The 19956-nt window shown below is 44.1% G+C and overlaps 1 long non-coding RNA gene and 1 pseudogene across 2 annotated transcripts in view; both read left to right on the top strand.

Moving 5' to 3' along the window:
• The window catches only part of LOC139273745 (uncharacterized), a 35338-nt gene that overhangs the window by 11328 nt on the left and 4054 nt on the right, over window positions 1-19956 (top strand). The window contains exon 3 of one of the 2 annotated variants that reach the window (XR_011595337.1): window positions 620-679. The exons of the other annotated variant lie outside the window; for it this stretch is intronic. This is a non-coding gene — a long non-coding RNA (uncharacterized lncRNA). Of the gene's footprint in view, window positions 1-619; window positions 680-19956 lie in introns of those variants that run through there. 2 annotated transcript variants of the gene reach the window in all.
• Window positions 711-2828, top strand: LOC139272887 (zinc finger protein 436-like; annotated as a pseudogene).

The following is a 19956-nucleotide window of genomic DNA, read 5'->3' as shown; positions in this document are numbered from 1 at the left end:
CGCGGCCCCACTCCCTTTAATACCATGAGCCTTAATTTGATCAACAAGCCTCCTGTCTGGCACCTTATCAAACACCTTTTGACAATCCATCCACTGCATTCACTACATCTATTGCATTTCCTTTCTCACTGCACTGTGTTATTTCCTGCAATAATCCCTGCTGTCTGTCCTGAATGAATCCATTTCATTACCAAATGTTGCGACGTTTACTTCTGTAACCAGAATCCCCCGCGCAGGGGTAAAGTCCTCTATCAATAACACCAGGAGCCCAGACACGGGACCGGGCTGTGCTCTGAGCAGGCGCAGTGCCAGTGGTGGAGGTGGTCTGAGGCGGAAGAGACGTTCCGCAAGTCAGTAGGAGCTTGTGGGCTCAGCGGAGGAATTGGATCCCTGGGTGGGCAGCTTCATAAACACCTGGTGTAGGCCTCAGGCACCTAATATGAACCGGCAGGACACATGTTTGACCCGCGGTGATGGACCCGACGCTCGGGGTAACTAACCGAATTCTTAGACACGATCAGCGTGCCTGAGCGGCCATCTTGGTACAGGAGCAGAGGGCGGGCGGGGCTTTAGGGTCCCAGTGATCTGGAGAGACAATCATTTCCTCATTTATTCTCAGTCTGCACAGACAGAATGTAGAACTGAACCCCACCAGAGAAGAGGGAGTGAGAAAACTGCAGATGGAAGAAAGAAATGATGGAGGTGGTGCGATGAGTTTGGATTTCAGCACAGGGTGGAGGGAGAGTGTGTGAAACGGGAATTTACAGCTTTGGAGAACAAGAGAGGAAAGAATGTTCCAGAAAAAGTAGGATTGTCTGTCCTCAATTTCTATCCTGCACTTCCAGTGCTGACTTTTGTAAACACCTTTTACAGGATATTAGAAAAGGAGGATTTACAGACGGGAAACTAGAACCAATCATATCAAGATCTGACAGAGTCACTCGATTCACTTGAATATCATGAATGTGAAAGGAGAAATGTTTGTCTGTTCTGTCTGTGGGAAAAGATTTAAAACATCAGTGTGACTGGAAAAGCACCAAGACACACACACCCGAGTGAGAGTGTTCCAGTGCACTGACTGTGGAAAGAGCTTTGACCAGTTACACAGCCTGAAAAAACATCTCACCATTCACAGCGGGGAGAAACCGCACACGTGTTCTGTGTGTGGACGAGGCTTCAACTGATCGTCCAACCTGGAGAGACACATGGACACCCGCACCATGGAGAAAATGTGGGGACTGTGGGAAGGGATTCAATTGTCCCTCTGCGCTGGAAACTCATCGACGCAGTCACACCGGGGAGAGGCCATTCACCTGCCCCGGGTGTGGGAAGGGATTCACTCGTACATCCAACCTCACTGAACACCAGCGTGTTCACACTGGGGAGAGGCCGTTCACCTGCACTGTGTGTGGGAAGGGATTCACTCGTTCATCCCACCTCACTGAACACCAGCGAGTTCACACTGGGGAGAGGTCGTTCACCTGCACTGTGTGTGGGAAGGGATTCACTTATTCATCCAGCCTGCTGGCACACCAGCGAATTCACACTGAGGAGAGACCGTTCACCTGCTCAGTGTGTGAGAAAGGATTCACTTGTTCATCCAGCCTGGTGAGACACCAGCGTGTTCACACTGGGGAGAGGCCGTTTACCTCTCCCGTATGTGGGAAGAAATTCACTGCATCTTCACACCTCATTAAACACAAGCGAGTTCACACTGGGGAGAGACCGTCCGTCTGTCCCGTATGTGGGAAACGGTTTGCTAAATCATCTCATCATCTGAGTCACCAGCGAGCTCACACAGGAGAGAGGCTGTTCATCTGCTCTGTGTGTGGAAAGGGATTCACTAATTCATTCGAGCTTCATGCTCACCAGCGTATTCATACCGGGGAGAGACCTTTTACCTGTTCTGTGTGTGGGAAGGCATTCACTCGTTCATCCCACCTCACTGAACACCAACTTGTTCACACCAGTAAGAGACCGTTTAAATGTTCTGACTGTGAAAGGAGCTATAAAAGCAGAAATGATCTGATGAAACACCAACGCACTCACACTGGGGAGAGGCCGTTCATCTGCTCCGAGTGTGGGAAGGGCTTCACTCTTTCATCCAACCTGCTGACACACCAACGCACTCACTGGGGAGAGGCCATTCATCTGCTCCGAGTGTGGGAAGGGCTTCACTCGTTTATCCAACCTTCAGTTACACCAGCGAGTTCACAAGTGACTGCAGGGGTTGGATTCTGCTTTTATTGTTGCCGTTAATCACATCCAGGACTGAACCCTGTTCACTTGGACAGTTGGAGTTTGTTGCTGCTGGTGTAATTAATCCCTATAACTGGGCTGGAGTTTAATTTTCTGGATATCATAGAATCATAGAATAGTTACAGCACAGAAGGAGGCCTTTCGGACCGTCGAGTCCGTGCCGGCTCTCTGCAAGTCCCACTCCCCACCCTTTCCCCGTGGCCCTGCAAATGTTTTATTTCTGGTACTTATCCAATGCCCTTTTTGAAAGCCACGATTGAATCTGCCTCCACCAGCCTTTCAGGCCGTGCATTCCAGATCCTAACCACTCGCTTTTTTCTCATGTCGCCTTTGGTTCTTTTGCCAATCACCTTGAATCTGTGTCCTCTGGTTCTCAATCCTTCCGCCAATGGGAATATTTTCTCTCTACTCTGTCCAGACCCCTCATGATTTTCGAGCACCTCTATCAAATTCCTCTCAACCTTCTCTGTTCTAAGAAGAACAACCCCAGCTTCACCAGTCTATCCATGTAACTGAAGTCCCTCATCCCTGGAATCATTCTTGTAAATCTTTTCTGCACCCTCTGTCAAACAACAATCAAATAAATCAGCTTTGTTTCCTACATACAGTGAGTCGATTCCTTGATTTCTCCAAGAGGAGACTAATTGATGTCCTGTTATCGACTGTTCCTTTTCTCCTTTGTATTTATAAAGTGCCTTTCACGGCCTCTGTTTTAGTGATGTTGGTTGAGGGATAAACGTTAGCCAGGACACCAGAGAGATTTCTTCGAAATAACGTCATGGAATCTTTTATGCCCACTTGAGAGGTCAGATGGTTCTGATTCTCAGAAGATCAAGATGTAGAATCAGTATGGGTGGAGATAAGAAATAATAAGGGAAAGAAGTCACTGGTGGGAGTAGCCTATCAGGACAGCATATAAATCAAGAAATAATGGAGGCTTATAAGAAAGGTACTGCAATAAGCATAGACGATTTAAATCTTTATATTGATTGGATATATCAATATAAAGATTAGGTAGCCTTGAGGAAGAGTTCATAGTGTATTCGGGATGTTTTCTTAGAACAATGCGCTGTGGAACCAACCAGGGAGCAGACTATTTTAGAATTGGTAATGTGTAATGCGACTGGGATTAATTCATGATCTCATAGTAAAGGATCCTCTTGGGAAGAGTGATCATAGTATGGTAGAATTCCAAATTCGGTTTGAGGGTGAGAAACTTGGGTCTCAAAATAGTGCCCTGAAAAATAAAGGCAATTACAAAGGAAGGGTAAGACAGTAGATAAGGAGTGGCAGACATTTAAGGAGCTATTTCATAACTCAGCAAAGGTATATTCCAATGAGAAAGAAAGACTCTAAGAAGGATGAACCATCCATGGCTAACTAAGAAGTAAAGGGTGGTATCAAATTGAAAACAAAGGCATACAATGTTGCGAAGATTAATGAAAGGCCAGAAGATTGGGAACTTTTTAGAAAATAGCAAAGGACAACGAGAAAAAAAAAGTGAATAGATTGAGAGTAAACTAGCAAGAAATATAAAAACAGACAATAAGAGCTTCTACAGATATATAAAAAGGAAGAGAGTAGCTAAGTTGGTCCCTTAGAAGAGGAGACTGGGGAATTAATAATGGGAAACAAGGAAATGGCAGAGAATTTAAATAAATATTTTGTATCGGTCTTCGCTGTAAAAGACACTGAAAGCATCCCAATAATAATCAAGGGGCTATTGGGAGGGGAGAACTTAAAACAATCACTATTGCTAGGGAAAAAAGGTACTAGGCAAACTAATGGGACTAAAGGTGGACAAGTCCCCTGGTCCTAATAGCCTGCATCCTAGGGTCTTAAAAGAAATGGCTGCAGAGATGGTGGCCACATTGGTTGTAATCTACCAAAAATCCCTGGATTCTGGAGAGGTCCCAGCAGATTGGAAAATAGCAAATGTAATTCCCCTATTTAAGAATGGAGGGAGACAGAAAGCGGGAAACTGTAGACCAGTTAGACTAACATGTCATTGGGAAAATGCTGGAGTCCATTATTTAGAAAATCATAATGCAGTCAAGCAGAGTCAGCATGGTTTTATGAAAGGGAAATCATGTTTGACAAATTTGATGGAGTTCTTTGAGGATGTAATGAACAGGGTGGATAAAGGGGAACCAGTAGATGTCGTGTGTTTGGATTTTCAGAAGGCATTCGATAAGGTGCCACATAAAAGATTACTGCACAAGATAAAAGCTCACGGGATTGGGGGTAATATATTAGCATGGATAGAGGATTGGCTAACAAACAGAAAACAGAGAGTAGGGATAAATGGGTCATTTTCAGGCTGGCAAACTGTAACAAGTGGGGTGCCACAGTGATCAGTGCTGGGGCCTCAACTATTTACAATCTATATTAATGACTTGGATGAAGGGACCGATTGAATGTAGCTAAACATGCTGATGATACAAAGATAAGTGGGAAAGCAAGTTGTGAGGAAGACGCAAATAATCTACAAAGGGACATAGATCAGCTCAGTGAGTGGGCAAAAGTTTGGCAGATGGAGTATAATGTGGGAAAATGTGAGGAAAAATAAAAAAGCAAATTATTATTTAAATGGGGAGAGATTAGAAAATGCTGCAATACAGAGGAGTCCTTGTACATGATACACAAAAAGTTATCTTGCAGGTACAGCGTAATTAAGAAGGCAAATGGAATGTTGGCCTTTATTGCAAGGGAGATGCAGTATAAAAGTAGGGAAGTCCTGCTACAACTACACTGTTGGTGAGACCACACCTGGAGTACTGCGTACAGTTTTGATCATCTTATTTAAGGAAGGATATACTTGCATTGGGGGCAGTTCAGAGGAGGTTCACGAGGTTGATTCCTGAGATGAAAGGGTTGTCATGAAGAAAGATTGAGCAGGTAGGGCCTATATTCATTGGAGTTTAGAAGAATGAGAGGTGATCTTATTGAAACATATAAGATTCTGAGAGGGCTTGACAGGATAGACGCAGAGAGGATGTTTCCCCCTGTGGAGGAATCTAACACTAGGGGGCATAGTTTCAGAATAAGGGGTCGCTCATTTAAAAGGGAAATCGGGAGCAATTTCTTCTGAATCTTTGGAATTCGCTACCTCAGAGAGCTGTAGAAGCTGGGTCATTAAATATGTTTAAGGTGGAGATAGACAGATTTTTGAACGATAAGGAAGTCGAGGGTTATGAGGAGTGGGCAGGGAAGTGGAGTTGAAGGCAAGATCAGATCAGATCAGCCATGATCATTAAATGATGGAGCAGATTCGAGGGGCCAAATGGCCTACTCCTGCTCCTATTTCTTATGCTCTTATGGGGCCTCATGTGAAAGACGGCACCCCTGACAGTGCAGCGCTCCCTCTGCACTGCATTGGAATGTCGGCTTTGATTTTATGCTCCATGCTCTGGGAGTGGACTTGAACCCACAACCTACTGACTCAGAGACTACCACTGAGCCATGACTAACACCGCATTGCTCGGGATTATTTGAGTTCTCTTGCCGTCTGTTACTCCCACGGACAAGTCCGAGCTCCCCATACCTTCAAGAGCGTCTCTCCTAGCCTTGCGATCAGAGAATCATAGAAATTTACAGCACAGAAGGAGGCCATTCAGCCCATCATGTCCGTGCTTGCTGACAAAGAGCTTTCCAGCCTGATCCCACTTTCCAGCTCTTGGATCGTAGCCTTGTAGGTTGCGGCACTTCAAGTGCATATCCAAGTACTTTTTAAATGCTATGAGGGTTTCTGCCTCTACCACTCTTTCAGGCAGTGAGTTTCAGACCCCCACCAACCTTGGTGAAAATATTTCTCCTCAAATCCCCACTAAACCTCCTACCACTTACTTTAAATCTATGCCCCCTGGTTATTCAACCCTCTTCTGAGGGAAATAGGTCCTTCCTATCTGCTCTATCTAGGCCCCTCATAATTTTATACACCTCAATTAGGTCTCCTAAGCCTCCTCTGTTCCAAAGAAAACAACCCCAGCCTATCCAATCTTTCCTCATAGCTAAAATTCTCCAGTCCAGGCAACATCCTCGTAAATTTCCTCTATCCTCTCTGGGGCAGTCACATCTTTCCTGTACTGTGGTGACCAGAACTGCACGCAGTACTCTAACTGTGGCCTAAGTAGTTTTTTATACAGTTCAAGCATAACCTCCCTAATCTTCTATTCTATGCCTCGGCTAATAAAGGCAAGTATCCCGTATGCCTTCTTAACCACCTTATCTACCTGTCCTGCTACCTTCTAGAATCTGTGGACATGCACTCCAAGGTCCCTTTGTCCCTCGACACTTCTCAGTGTCCTACCATTTATTGTGTATTCGATTTCCTTGTTAGTCCTCCCCAAATGCATTACCTCACACTTCTCCGGATTGAGTTCCATTTGACACTGTTCTGCCCACCTGACCAGTCCATTGATACCTTCCTGCAGTCTACCGCTTCTTCATTATCAAGCACAGGGCCAATTTTTGTATCATCTGCAAACTTCTTAATCATACCTCCTACATTCAAGTCCAAATCATTGATTATATATATATCACAAAAAGCAGGGGACCAAGTACTGAGCCCTCCGGAAGCCCACTGGAAACTGCCCTGGGAGGGTGTAGAAGGAGATTTACTCTGTATCTAAACCAAGCTGTAGTTGGCCTGGGAGTGTTTGATGGGGAGTATAAAGGGAGCTTTACTCTCTATATGTCGAGGGAACTTAACTCTATACCTTGCCCGTGCTATATATGACCTGGAAATGTTTGATGGGACAGTGCAGAGGGAGCATTACTTTGTCACTAACCCGTGTTGTCTATGCCCTGGGAGTGTTTGAAGGGTCAGTGTGGAGGGAGCTTTACTCTGTATCTAATCCGTGCTGTACTACATGTCTTATTACATTAATATACTTGCAGAATTGGCATATAATGAATTTCAACACTGATAAATGTGAGGTATTGCATTTTGGTAACAGAAATAAGGAGGTCACATATTAGTTGGAAAACCAGAATCTAAATGGGGCAGAAGAGCAAAGTAATCTCGGAATACAAATGCAAAAATCACCAAAAGTAGCGACGTAGGTTAATAAGGCCGTTAAAAAGAGTAAACCAAGCACTCGGGTTTATTTCCAGGGCGATTGAATTGAAAAGTAGCTAAGTTATGCTGAACTTGTATCGAACCTTGGTTAGACCACATTTGGAGTACTGTGTACAATTGTGATCTTTATATTATAAAAAGGATATAGAGGAATTGGTGAGATTGGAAATTAGATTTACAATTATGATACCAGAAATGTGAGGTTATGCCTATTAGGAAAGGATGAACAGGCTGGGTCTCTTCCTCTTGAAAAGAGAAGGTGACTTTTTAAAAAAAAATGTGTTCATGGGATGTGGGCTTCGCTGGCAAGGCCAGCATTTATTATCCATCTCTAATTGCCCTTGAGAAGATGGTTGTGAGCCACCTTCTTGAACCGCTGCAGTCCATGTGATGGAGCGGCGAGGTCAGGGCGAAGGAGCGGCGAGAGATTGTAGAGGGATATGACCGGGGCCCAGGAGAGGTGTGAGTTTGGGGACCAGAAGAGGCGAGAGCCCAGGGGCAGCACTGGCCGTCCACACTGCGATATATGTGCGCATTAGGTCCGTGCAGCAGAGCTGGTCTCCAGTCGTTTTGGTTAATCCTTGCCACTGGACCAAGACCTAGCTCTGTCAAGCCCGTGTGGTGGCTGGTGTGCAACGGACACCACACGTTAAAAAAAATCCACGCACAGGCATCTTCCACCCTTCAACATGTAGTACGGGACCTGGTATTTTAGGTCCTTCATTGAAACACCTGTGAACTTTTTGACGTGGAAGCAAGTCATCCTCGATTCGAGGGACTGCCTATGATGATGATGAGGGAGGGAGTGCCAGGATTTTGACCCAGCGACGAAGGAACGGTGATATTCTTACATATCAGGATGGTGTGTGACTTGGAGGGGAACGTGCTGGTGGTGGTGTTCCCATGTGCTTGCTGCCCTTGTCCTTCTAGATGGTAGAGGTCGAGGGTTTGTGAGGGGCTGCCGAAGAAGCACTCTCATATCTCCACCTGTTTCTTTCTCAATTTCTCTCTCTCCCCCACCTTGTTCTCTCTCTCTCTAATTCACATTTGCTCTATTATGAACATAAGAAATAGGAGCAGGAGTAGGCCATTTTGCCCCTCGAGCCTGCTCCGCCATTCAATAAGATCTCTACCTCTCTCATTTCTCTCTGCCTCACTGTCTCTCACTCTTTCCACCTTTCTCTTCTCTGCTTCTCTGTTCCTCTTTCTGCTATGCTCTCAGTCTACCTCTCTCCGCCTCTTTCGCCCCTCTCTTCTCTCTGCCCCATTCTCTTCTCCCTTGCCATCCCGGCCAATACCTTCTCTTTCTTTCCTTTCTTTCTCTGCCTCATTCTGTCTCTCCCACTTCCCCTTTTGGATTTAAGTCTCACTCTGTCTCACTTACTTTGCTGTCTGTTTGATCTCACTCTGTCCAGCTCTCTCTCCCTTCCGTGTCAATCTTTGTCTCACTCATTCGCTCTCTCTCCCTTCGTGCGGATTGGAAGGTACCAAATATAACCCCACTATTTAAGAAAGGAGGGAGAGAGAAAACAAAGAACCACAGATCAGTTAGCCTGACATCAGTAGTAAAGAAAATGCTCGATTCTATTATAAGGATGTGGTAACAGGGCACTATTAAAAATAATAACAGGATTGGGCAGAGTCAATACGGATTTATAAAACTGAAATCATGTTTGACAAATCTGTTAGCGTTTTTTGAGGTGGTAACTAGCAGAACAGATAAGGGGGGAACTAGTGGATGTGGTGTATTTGGATTTTCAGAAGGCATTCGACAAGAGATAATTAAACAAAATTAGAGCTCATAAGATTGGGGGTAATATACTCACATGGATTGAGGATTGGTTATAAAATCATAAAATAGTAAAGGACAATATAAGCTTAAACCAGAGTGAGTAATAGAATAGGTTAAATTATAATGTGTGATGTTTATACCTATAATTATGAAACTATAAGAAATAACTAACAGCAGGCAGGGGAGTTTAGGGATAATCAGAAAATTGCTGAAGAAAAGTAACTGCTGGGAACCAGGGAAAGTGTCCTTGTAAATCACAGATTAGAGAAGTTCCAGCTGTCTTTTCCCAGCTTCCTGCCCAAACCCAGCAGAGAAGACAAAGAAGAGTCAGGTGCCAGAGGTGGATCACTGCAGGGTATAAAAGTGAGGGGAGACTGATGTAAGGGGGCAGTCGGGACTGGAGACACCGGAGATCAAGCTCAGGGTGCCCGAGGTTCCATCCAGCGGGCTGACCTTGTGTCATTTACTGTGGACACGAGCATGGATTGAGGATTGGTTAATGGACAGAAAACAGAGTCGGAATAAACGGGTAATTTTCGGGTTGGCAGGCTGTAACTAGTGGAGTGGTACGGTAAGGATCAGGGCTTGGGCCCCAGCTATTCACAATCTATATCATTGATTTGGATGATATCCAAGTTTGCTGATGATACAAAGCTAGGTGGGAATGTAATTGTGAGGATGATGCAAAATGCAAAGAAACTTCAAAGGGATATAGATGGACTAAGTGAGTGGGCAAGAAGATGGAAAATGGAATATAATGTGAAGTTATCCACTTTGGTAGGAAAAATAGAAAAGCAGAGTAGTTTGTAAATGCTGAAAGATTGGAAAATGCTGTTGTTCAGAGGGTCCTGGGTGTCCATGTATATGAATCACTGAAAGTTAACCTGCAGGTACAGGAAGCAATTAAGAAAGCAAATGGTATGTTGACCTTTATTATAAAAGGATTTGAGTATAAGAGTAAAGATGTCTTACTGCAATTACATACTGCCCTGGTGAGACCCCATTTGAAGTATTGTGTACAGTTTTGATCTCCTTGCCTAAGAAAGGATATACTTGCCATTGAGGAATGGAGGTTCACCAGACTGATTCCTGGGATGGGGGATTGTCCTATGAAGAGAGATTGAGTAGATTAGGCCTATATTCTCTGTAGTTTAGAAGAATGAGAGGTGATCTAATTGAAACATACACAATTCTTAAAGGGCTTGACAGGGTAGATGCAGGAAGGATATTTCCTCTGGCTGGGAGTCTGGAACCAGGAGTCACAATCTCAGAATAAGTGTCGGCCATTTAGGACTGAGATGAAGATACATTTCTTCACTCAGAGGATGGTGAATCTTTGGAAGTCTCTCCCCCAAAGGGCTATGGATGCTCAGTGTTTGAGTATATTCAAGGCAGCTTGATACATTTTTGAATATTAAGGGGTGAAGGGATATGAGGAAAGTGGAGTTGAGGTAGAAGATCAGCTATGACATTATTGAATGGTGGATCAGGCTCGAGGGGCCGAATGGCCTGCTCCTATTTTTTGTGTTCTTATAACATAAGTGAATTGGAGTCACTGTTAATCTAGTGGAAAACTTGCTTTAGGTTCTAACCTCTGCTGCACCTGACACAGTTGACTACTCCATCCTCCTCCAACGCCTCTCCATCAATGTCCAGCTAGGTGGGACTGCACTCGCCTGGTTCCATTCTTGCCTATCTAATCATAGCCAGAAAATATCGTGCAATGGCTTCTCTTCCCACTCCTGCATTGTTACCTCTGGTGTCCCCTAAAGATCTGTCCTTGTTTCCCTCTTATTTCTCATCTATATGCTGCCCCTTGGAGATATCATCTGAAAACACAGAGTCAGTTTCTACATGTACGCTGATGATACCCAGCTCTACCTCTCCACCACTTGTCTTGACCCATGCTTGGTATCTAAATTGTCAGATTGCTTGTCCGACATCCAGTACTGGATGAGCAGAAATTTTCTCCAATTAACTATTGGGAAGACCGAAGCCATTATCTTTGGTCCCCGCCACAAACTGCGTTCCCTAACCACTGACTCCATCCCTCTCCTTAGCATCAATCTGAGGGTGAACAAAACTGTTCACAATCTAGGTGTCATATTTGACCCTGAAATGAGTTTCCAGCCACATATCCATGGCATAACTAAAACCACCTTTTTCCACCTCCATAACATTACCCACCTCCGCTCCTGCCTCAGCTCTTGTGCTGCTGAAACCCTCATCCATGCCTTTGTTATCTCTAGGCTTGACTACTCCAACTCACTCCTGGCCGGTCTCCCACATTCCTCACTACGTAAATTTGAAGTCATCCAAATCTCAGCCCCCCATGTACTAACCCGCATCAAGTCAAGATCACCCATCACTCCTGTGCTTTCTGACCTACATTGGCTCCCAGTTAAACAAAGCCTCGATTTCAAAATTCTCATCCTTGTTTACAAATCATTCCATGGTCTCGCTCCTCCCTATCTCTCTCATCTTTTTCAGCCTCACAACCCCACAAGATATCTTGCTCCTCAAATTCTGGCCTCTTGAACATCCCTCATTATAACTGCTCAACCACCATTTTCCAATCCTCTCTGGCTTTAGATATGGTGCTGGAGGACTACTAATGTGGTACTTTTGTTTAAGAAGGGTGAAAGGGATAGACCGAGTAATTACAAACCAGTCAGCCCAACCTCAGTGGTAGGAGAATTATTGGAAAAAATCCTGAAGGACAGGATAAATCTTCACTTAGAAAGACACGGCTTAATCAAGGACAGTCAGCACGGATTTGTTAAGGAAAGGTCGTGTCTAACTAATTTGATTGCATTTTTCGAGGAGGTAACCAGGAGGGTGGATGAGGGCCAAGCGTATGATGTAGTGTATATATCTTTTAGCAAAGCTTTTCATGATAGTCCCACATGGCAGTTTGGTCACGAAAGTAAAAGCCCATGAGATCCAGGGCAAAGTGGCAAGTTGGATCCAAAATTGGCTCAGAGGCAGGACGCAAAGGGTAATGGTTGATGGATGTTTTTGTGACTGGAAGGATGTTTCCAGTGGGGTTCCGCAGGGCTCAGTACTAGGTCCCTTGCTTTTTGTGATATACTTGAATATAGGGAGTATGATTAGGAATTTTGCAGATGATACTAAAATCGGCTGTGTGGTTGATAATGAAGAAAGCTGAGGACTGCAGGAAGATATCAATCAACTGGTCAAAACAGTGGCAAATGGAATTTAATCCAGAGAAGTGTGAGGTAATGCATGTGGGGAGGGCTAACAAGGAAAGGGAATACACATTAAATGGTCGGACACTGAGAAGTGTAGAGGAACAAAGGGACCTTGGAGTGCATGTCCACAGATCCCTGAAAGTAGCAGTACAGGTAGATAAGGTGGTTAAGAATGCATACGGAATGCTTGCCTTTATTAGCCGAGGCACAGAATACAAGAGCAGGGGGTTATGCTTGAACTGTTTTTTTTTAAAAAAAGCTGAGTACTGTGTGCAGTTCTGGTCACCACATTACAGGAAGGACATGATTGCACTGGAGAGGGTACAGAGGAGATTTATGAGGCTGTTGCCGGGAGTGGAGAATCTTGGCTATGAGGACAGATTGGATAGGCTGGATTTGTTTTCCTTGGAACAGAGGAGGCTGAGAGGAGACCTCATTGAGGTGTATAAAATTATGAGGGCCTAGATATTGTAGATAGAAAGGACCTATTTCCCTAAGCAGAGGGTTCAACAACCAGTGGGCATAAATTAAAATAATTGGTAGAAGATTTAGAGGGGATTTGAGGGGAAATTTATTCACGCAGAGGGTTGTGGGATTCTGGAACTCACTGCCTGAAAGGGTGGTAGAGGCAGAAACCCTCACCCACATTAAAAAATACTTGGATGTGCACTTGAAGTGTCGTAACCTGCAGGGTTACAGCTGGATAGCCTCTTGTTGGCCGGCACGATGTGCCAAAATGGCCTCCTTCCGTGCTGTAAACTTCTATGATTCTACTTCCAATATAAATAGCTGTGACGTGGTGCATTTTGGTAGGTGGAATAAGGAGGCCAGGTACTCAGCTGTGTCAGCTGTGGCTCAGTGAGTAGCACTCTCACCTCTGAGTTATAAGATTGTGGGTACAATTCCCACACCAGGGATTTGAGCACAAAAATCTAGGCTGACAATCCAGTGCAATGCTGAGGGAGTGCTGCACTATCAGGTGCCGTCTTTCAGAAGCGACGTTAAACCACAGCCCCGTCTGCTCCCTCAGGTGCATGTGAAAGGTCCCATGACACTATTTCGAGGAAGCGCAGAGGAGTTATTCCTGGTTTCCTGGCCAGTATTTATCCTTCAACATTACAAAAACAGATTGTCTGGTCGTTATCCCCTAGAGGATGAGATGGGGAATTAATAATGGAGAACAGGGAAATCGCAGAGACGTTGAACAAATATTTTGCATCGGTCTTCACGGTAGAAGGCATTAAAAACATCCCAATAGTGGAATAACAAAGGACTATATGGAGGGAGGAACTTAACACTATCACTAATGGAGTAGTACTTGGTAAAATAATGGGACTAAAGACAGACAAGTCCCCAGGACCTGATGGCTTACATCTTTGGGTCTTAAAACAGGTGGCTGCAGAGATACTGGATGCATTGGTTGTAATCTACCAAAATTCCCTGGATTCTGGGGCGGTCCCAGTGGATTGGAAAACCGCAAATGTAACGCCCCTATTTAAAAAAGGAGGCAGACAAAAAGCAGGAAACTATAGACCAGTTCGCCTAACATCTGTCATTGGGAAAATGCTAGAGTCCATTATTAAGGAAGCAGTAGCAGGACATTTGGAAAAGCATAATTCAATCAAGCAGAGTCAGCATGGTTTTATGAAAGGGAAATCATGTTTGACAAATTTGCTGGAGCTCTTTGAGGATGTAACGAGCAGGGTGGATAAGGGGGAACCAGTGGATGTGGTTTAATTGGATTTCCAGAAGGCATTCGATAAGGTGCCACATAAAAGGTTACTGCACAAGATAAAAGTTCACGGGATAGGGGGCAATATATTTGCATGGGTAGAGGATTGGCTAACTAACAGAAAACAGAGAGTCGGGATAAATGGGTCATTTTCCAGTTGGCCAACAGTGAATGATGGGGTGTCGCAGGGTGCTTGGTCCTCAACTATTTACAATTTATATTAATGACTTGGATGAAGGGACCGAGTGTAATGTAGCCAAGTTTGCTGATGATACAAAGATGGGTGGGAAAGCAAGTTGTGAGGAGGACACACAAAATCTGCAGAGGATATAGATAGGCTAAGTGAGTGGGCAAAGATTTGGCAGATGGAGTATAATGTGGGAAAGTCTGAGGTTGTCCACTTTCGCAGAAAGAATTAAAAAGCAAATTATTATTTAAATGGAGCAAAATTGCAAAGTGCTACAGTACCGAGGGGCCTGGGCATCCTTGTGCATGAAACACAAAAAGTTAGTATGGGGTACAGCACGTAATCAGGAAGGCAAATGGAATGTTGGCCTTTATTGCAAGGGGGATAGAGTATAAAAGCAGAGAAGTTCTGCTACAACTGTACAGGGTATTGGTGAGGCCACACCTGGAGTACTGCATACAGTTTTGGTCTCTGTATTTAAGGAAGGATATACTTGCATTAGAGGCTGTTCAGAGAAGGTTCATTAGGTTGACTTATGAAGATGGGTTGAGTAGATTGGGCCTATACACATTGGAGTTCAGAAGAATGAGAGGTGATTATATCGAAACATACAAGATAATGAGAGGGCTCGACAAGGTGGATGCACAAAGGATATTTCCACTCATAGGGGAACTAAAACTTGGGGACATCGTCTCAGAATAAGGGGCCCATTTAAAACTGAGATGAGGAGGAACTTCTTCTCTGAGGGTTGTAAATCTGTGGCATTCTCTGCCCCAGAGAGCTGTGGAGACTGGGTCTTTGAATATCTTTAAGGTGGAGATAGACAGATTTTTGAGTGATAAGGGAATACAGGGTTATAGGGAGCGGGCAGGGAAGTGGAGCTGAGTCCATAATCAGAACAGCCATAATCTTATTGAATGGCGGAGCAGGCTCAATGGGCCGAATGGCCTACTCCTGCTCCTATTTCTTATGTTCTCATCACATTGCTGTTTGTGGGAGCTTGCTGTGTGCAAATTGGTGCTGAGTTTCCCACATTACAACAATGGCTACGCTCCAAAAGTACTTCATTTGCTTTAAAGCTTTGTTTTGAGATATGTGGTGGTGGTGAAAGGTGCAATATAAATGCAAGTACTCCATTTTCGGGAAAAAAGTATCTAAATGGTGTTGAGGAGCAAAGAGATCTCGGGCAGGGTAGGCAATTATTTGGGCTGGAGGGCCACTTAACAAAGTTTTGGTGAGCTGTTGAGTGCCGCCTACCAATATTCCACCAATCGCTGGGTCCCGCACAGACTGATACCCAGCTCCTGCCACTGGAAGAGACACTGCGCATGTGCAGCTGCATCGTGCCCGGCTGTGCAGCACATTTAAAGGGACCGTGCACAAAAAAATAAAACATTGCATAAACATAAATTCATGTAGTAGTCAGATGCTATCTTACACACACAACTTGTATCCGGTACTGCTTATAAATGAAACATAGAAACATAGAAAATAGGTGCAGGAGTAGGCTGTTCGGCCCTTCGAGGCTGCACCACCATTCATTATAATCATGCACTTCAGTACCCCATTCCTGCTTTCTCTCCATACCCCTTGATCCCTTTAGCCGTAAGGGCCACATCTCATTCCCTTTTGAATATATCTAACGAACTGGCCTCAACAGCTTCCTGTGGTAGATAATTCCACATGCTCACAACTCTCTGAGTGAAGAAGTTTCTTCTCATCTCGGTCCTAAATGGCTTACCCCTTATCCTTAGACTATGACCCCTGGTTCTAGACTTCCCTAACATCGGGAACATTCTTCCTGCATCTAACCTGTCCAATCCCGTCAGAATTTTATATGTTTCTATGAGATCCCCTATCATTCTTCTAAATTTCATTGAATATAAGCCTAGTCGATCCAGTCTTTCTTCATATGTCAGTCCTGTCAGCCCAGGAATCAGTCTAGTGAACCTTCGCTGCACTCCCTCAATAGCAAGAATGTCTTTCCTCAGATTAGGAGAACAAAACTGTACACAATATTCAAGGTGTGGCCTCACCAAGGCCCTGAACAACTATAGTAAGACCTCTCTGCTCCTATACACAAATCCTCTCGCTATGAAGGCCAACATGCCATTTGCCTTCTTCACCGCCTGCTGTACGTGTATGCCAACTTTCAATGACTGATGTACCATGAAATCCAGGTCTCGTTGCACCTCCCCTTTTACTAACCTGTCATAATTCAGATAATCTGCCTTCCTGTTTTTACCACCAAACATTTATCTACATTATATCGCATCTGCCATGTATTTGCCCACTTACCTAACCTGTCCAAGTCACCCTGCAGCCTCTTAGCATCCTCCTCATAGCTCACACTGCCACCCAGCTTAGTGTCATCTGCAAACTTGGAGATGTTACATTCAATTCCTTCGTCTAAATCATTAATGTATATTGTAAATAACTGGGGTCCCAGCACTGAACCTTGCGGTACCCCACTAGTCACTGCCTGCCATTCTGAAAAGACCTGTTTATTCCTACTCTTTGCTTCCTGTCTGCCAACCACATCAGTATATTACCCCCAATACCATGTGCTTTAATTTTGCACATAATCTCTTGAGTGGGACCTTGTCAAAAGCCTTTTGAAAGTCTAAATACGCCACATCCACAGGCTCTCTCTTGTCCATTCTACTAGTTACATCCTCAAACAATTCTAGACGATTTCTCAAGCATGATTTCTCTTTCATAAATCCATGCTGACTTGGACCGAATCAAAGATAAAAGTTGAAAATGTTGTGGTATCTTCTGGTCTCTGTAAATCAGTGCTGTGAAATAGAACTGTAGCCCCTTTAGAGCCTATGTCAGCATCATTTTCCCACCTCAGTCATCATTATGTCCCTCTGCAAAGATTACTAATGCTGTCCCAATTTGTGCGAGATGAGAACTCCCCTGCCATTGTACCGGGAGAAGAAAGATGCAGCGCCAGTCACTTTCTTCGGTAAAAGATTTGTGGAGATGAGCAGCCATGACTCCACTCTAAATTGCATAGGGCATATTCTAGTACGCAGTGCATTCTGGGTACTGATGTCTGCCATTGGCACCTAGAATTACTCAACGGATCCTTTTTAAGATCAGGCCAGAGAGAATCGCTTTGGCGAATTATTAATTTAAATGAAATATTACTATGTTTTTTCCTTGGCTGCAGTTCGGGTCTGTCTCTGACTCATGAGAAGTGAAAATGGATAGACGAATGTGCAGCTCGAGATCTGGCTCGCGTTCTATTTCTGTCCCATCCAGCAGGACGGATAGAATGTCTTGGCGGGCCAGATATGGCCCATGGGCTGTATTTTGCCCACCAGTGATCGAGGGGAACAGATGCACAAATCATTAAAAGCAGGTTAACAAGGCAATGGAAATGTAAATAAAGCACTGGGTCTCATTTCTAGAGTAAGAGAATTACAAAGCAGAGAAGTTTTGTTAAACGTATATAGAACCTTGATTAGACCACACTTGGAATACTGTGTTCAGTTTTGGTCTCCATATTATGAAAAAGATATACAGGCACTGTGGCTGTTGCAAAAAAGATTTCCAAGGATGACACCAGAAATGAGAGGTTATAAGTATCCAGAATGGCTGAACATGCTGGGGCTCTTTCTCTAGAAAAGAGAAGGCTCATAGAGATCTTTATAATTATGTAGCTGTTTGTTAGGATAGATGTAGAGAAGATGTTCGCACTTGTGAGGAGTCCAAAACTAGGAACTAAATATAAGATAGTCACTAATAAATCCAATAAGAAATTCAGGAGAAACCTCTTTACCCAGAGAGTGGTTAGAATGTAGAGCTTGCTAGCACGTAGAGTTAAGGTGAATAGCTGAGCGCCTTTAAGGGGAAGCTAGATACGTACATGAGAGAGAAAGGAATAGAAGGATATGATAGGGTGAGGTGAACTAAGGTGAGAGAATGCTCGTGTGGAGCATAAACACCGTCATGGACATGTTGGGCAGAATGACCTGTTTCTGTGAAGTAAATACTATGTAATTTTATAGTGAATTCTGAAAACACATGGTACAGCACTCGAAACAATCTTCAGCAATGAGCTGGGTGTCACAAAGGGTCAAAATACTGACCTTTCACCCCTACCAATCTGAAGGACTTGTGTAAAATGAATGTGGTGAGTTCAAACAGAGTCCTTGGTGAGAGGTCAGATTTGTACCAAACCAGGCACGAAATTGGCAGATGGACTGACGAACAAGTGCCTTTAAAAGTCTGCTTAATCCCTTTCAGTCCACCTGCACCCTTCACCCATGTGTGTGTTTCAGCATGTTTGTGTGTGTGTTTGTCTTTGTGTGTCAATATACAGACACAGAACCCAACCTAACAAAAATCAGTCAGTCTGAGTCTTGAATGTTTCAGTTGAGCTCCAGCTTTTTGGGGGAGAGATTTACAGATTGCGACTGACCTTTGTGTGAAGAAGTGCATTCTGGCCTCACTCCTGAATGGCCTAGCTTTAACTTTTAAGTTTATTCCCCTTGTTCTGGACTCTCCCACCAGATGAAATAGTATCTCTCTATCATCTTAAACGTGTCAATGATATCATCCTTCATTTTCTATCTTCAAGGAAGTAAAAGACTTGTCTATGCCACCTGCCCTCATAATTTAATCCTTTTAGCCCCGGTATCAATCTGCTGAATCTGTGCTGCACACCCGCCAAAGCTAATACATCATTCATGAGGTCCAGAACTGAACACAATTCTCTCGATGGGCTCTTCCTTTGCATGGTTTAGTTTGCGCGGATGCAATTCATCCAGTCCTGAGGATTTATCGTTTCTACATTTTCCTAGTTTATAAATTCAGGAACAGAAATGGTTTGGAGTAGGGCTGGGGACAGAGTGACAGTAGTAATGCCAAGATAATGAGGATGTGCCCTGGGAGTGCTTGATAGTGACACTGGAGATAAACTGGAAGAAGGAACATCGGAACAGGAACAGGCCATTCAGCTCCTCAAGCCTGTTCCCCCATTCAGTGAGATCAGGGCTGATCTGTCTCTTAACTCTGTAGATACTGGATTCTTTTCCCTTCAATCTGTTTCAGCGAATTCACTGACACACGAACACTTTTAGTCTTAGCAACATAAGACCTTTATTAGAGATTCTCCGGCCGGGACCTGTTAAGATAAAGGGAACACCCTCGATTTGAGCCTGTCCACCTCTCTCCTGACACGGCCCGTAACAGTACAAAAGCTCAATATTTATACATTGTTACAGCAGAACGTATTTGAGTGACACTCAGTTTATACAATCATTGGTCGACTTCCCCCAATAGCATACCCAATTGCAGGCTAACAACTCTCCAAATAGGGCGGGCTCCAGGGATGTGTTTATAGTTTCGATTTTACATAGCATTTCCCTATTTTATGGCTGGTTATTAGCAGCCCCTCGTCTGACTCATGCCTGACTTTGCTTTTTGCGTAACTCGTGTTTGACCACAACTCTGAGTAACCCCTTTTTGTGTCGACATTGCAAATATCTCAGCTTGACATTTTCTTTTAGCCATCTTCCCATGATCCTATTCAACTGACACATTCACAACTCTTCTATTCACATTCTCAACTCCTTCCACCTGCTTTACCTCCGTATCTTTTTATACCCCTCCCCCGAAAAATCTCTGCTCATCCACAGCTCCGAGCTTCTCGCCGTTAGAGAAGTGTATGTGTGTCAATCT

This window comes from Pristiophorus japonicus, chromosome 9 (genome assembly GCF_044704955.1).
Source record: "Pristiophorus japonicus isolate sPriJap1 chromosome 9, sPriJap1.hap1, whole genome shotgun sequence".
In the NCBI taxonomy this organism is placed as follows: domain Eukaryota; kingdom Metazoa; phylum Chordata; class Chondrichthyes; family Pristiophoridae; genus Pristiophorus; species Pristiophorus japonicus.
The sequence above is the reverse complement of the archived record's forward strand: the minus strand, read 5'-3'. Positions and strand labels throughout refer to the sequence as shown.